At 24.2% G+C, this 2,233-nt stretch overlaps 1 long non-coding RNA gene across 1 annotated transcript in view; it reads left to right on the top strand.

Moving 5' to 3' along the window:
- Window positions 1-535, top strand: part of LOC107616005 — a 1,698-nt gene extending 1,163 nt beyond the window's left edge. The window contains exon 2 of the long non-coding RNA XR_001614500.2: window positions 179-535. This is a non-coding gene — a long non-coding RNA (uncharacterized LOC107616005). The remainder of the gene's footprint in view (window positions 1-178) is intronic.

Here is a 2,233-nt window from a genome sequence, read left to right on the forward strand (position 1 = left end):
GAGGTTTGTTTTAGCATTTGTTATATATATATATATCATAAAAAATAATATTTATAGCATACGATATTTTCTTTTCAATAATGATTGTATTTCTCATGTTATAAATTAAAAATGATTCAACATGCTTTCCGAACTTTCATATTTCTAAAAAAGTGTCATTATTATTGTCTATCTGCAGCTAATACAATGGAAGAAATAAATCAAATTAATGGACCAAATGGGTTAGGAAGGCATGTTATTGACTTGGATGGTGGAAAATACAACATCGATATCAGATGTACCAGAATTTGTGGCGGATTGGGATTTATTTATTGTTGCTAATGACACACAAGTGAAAGACTATGTTAAATCTTGTGTCTAGTATCTATGAGAATAAAAATAAAATAAAATGGATTATGTTTATGTATACCCTATACCTAAACTTTAATCTGGTATACCATAGGTTGAATTAATTAATAGCTATGTGCTTATTAGTTTGCAAAAATTATGTAACTGGATCTATAAGAATTGCATAAATAATATTTTTTTTATCCAATTTGTTTCATTTTATATTTTTTATGTTTTATTTTATTTAATTTTCTCTTTTAAATATGATAGATGTAAATCGTAAAAATTTATATTTTTAAAAAGAATTTAATTTTGATATACTATCATTGTAAAGTAGTTTTACACATGCATCTAATTACGTAATGTCATATCAGTAAAAATTACATTGACTACATAAATAGTCATCTAAAAAAATAAATGTGATTGTATGACTGTGCAGTGTATCAAAATTAAACTCTTCTAGCAAGCCCAGAGAATAGTGCTTTCATTTTGGAGAAAAAATGAATTCATGAAGAATTGACACCTCACTTTCATTAGTTGATAATGTATTAAATATTGATTTTATATAATTGTAATAAAGATATTTTCCTAAATTAGTATAATCATGCATTATTCATTAAATGCTAATTGTAATATAATTGTAATATAATTATAATAAAGATATTTTTCTAAAATAAATTTAGAAGAGAGAATAGTGCTTCCATTTTGGAGGAAAAATGAATTTATGAGGAGTTGACACCTCACTATCATTAGTTAGGGAAAAATTCAATTTTAGTATATTAAGTAGAAGTAGATTATTATTATTATTATTATCAATATAATTAAAATGATTAAACATATTTTCAATTGATAATTGATAAGTAGTTTAATAATGCATTAAATATTGATTTTATATAAATATAATAAAGATATTTTCCTAAATTAGTATAATTATGCATTATTCATTAAATGCATTTATTTTAGAGGAAAAATGGATTCACGAGGAATTGACACCTCACTTTTATTAGTTGGAAAAAAAAACTTAGTTTTAGTATATTAAGTAGATCTTTGGAAAAATCTTGTTAATCTTTGTATAAATTATGTTGAAATATTGCTAAATTAGGATTAGCTGAAAACCTTGTTAATATTTATTAAAATTATGTTGAATTTTTTCTTAAAATTATTAGGCTCTTGACACGCAAGCTTTGCTAGCACTTGACCTCCCTAAGGTCACCTTCCAATCGCAACTTCAATTCTTTGTTTATAATAATATCTCTTTAATTGCAGGCAAAAAACTCAAGAATATTTAACTGCAAAAAAAAAAAAAAAACTAACACATTTATTGTAATATCAATAAAGTATTTCAATAGTCACCCAAAAAAGTAAAGTATTTGGCTAATAATTAATGCTGCATAGTAACATAAACAAAACATATACTGAAAAATAAATTATCACATATATTCTAATTTCTATTTTCCGTCATGTCCATCCAAAGAATTCATTCGTGCAGCGATGTCTGGTGGCAGCTTCCCACCTTATTGTTGGACTACATAACTTAGCACACTCTCTAATATATTATTAGATAGTGTTAGTAAAAAAAGACTTAATAACTTTGAAATGATTTAATGTGGGTATTTGAATTGAGTTCTTACTATTTACATCGACTTTTAAAAAAATAGGAGAGAGAGAGTAGAAAAATTATATTCTAGATATAATAATAGAAATTATTGAATCATGGGAATTGATATTTTGAATAATAAGTATAGGGTTGGAAGGAAAATTTGATGATGTTTTCAAATTGATTTTCTCACATTCATCCATTTAAGAAAATAATATACGTATTCATCTTATTTAATTTACAGAATTTCTATTTTAGCTATTTTATTTAAAATTACACCGTTGCAATACAACTTGTTAACTTTTCAAG

The sequence above is a fragment of the Arachis ipaensis genome, chromosome B01 (assembly GCF_000816755.2).
Source record: "Arachis ipaensis cultivar K30076 chromosome B01, Araip1.1, whole genome shotgun sequence".
NCBI lineage: Eukaryota > Viridiplantae > Streptophyta > Magnoliopsida > Fabales > Fabaceae > Arachis > Arachis ipaensis.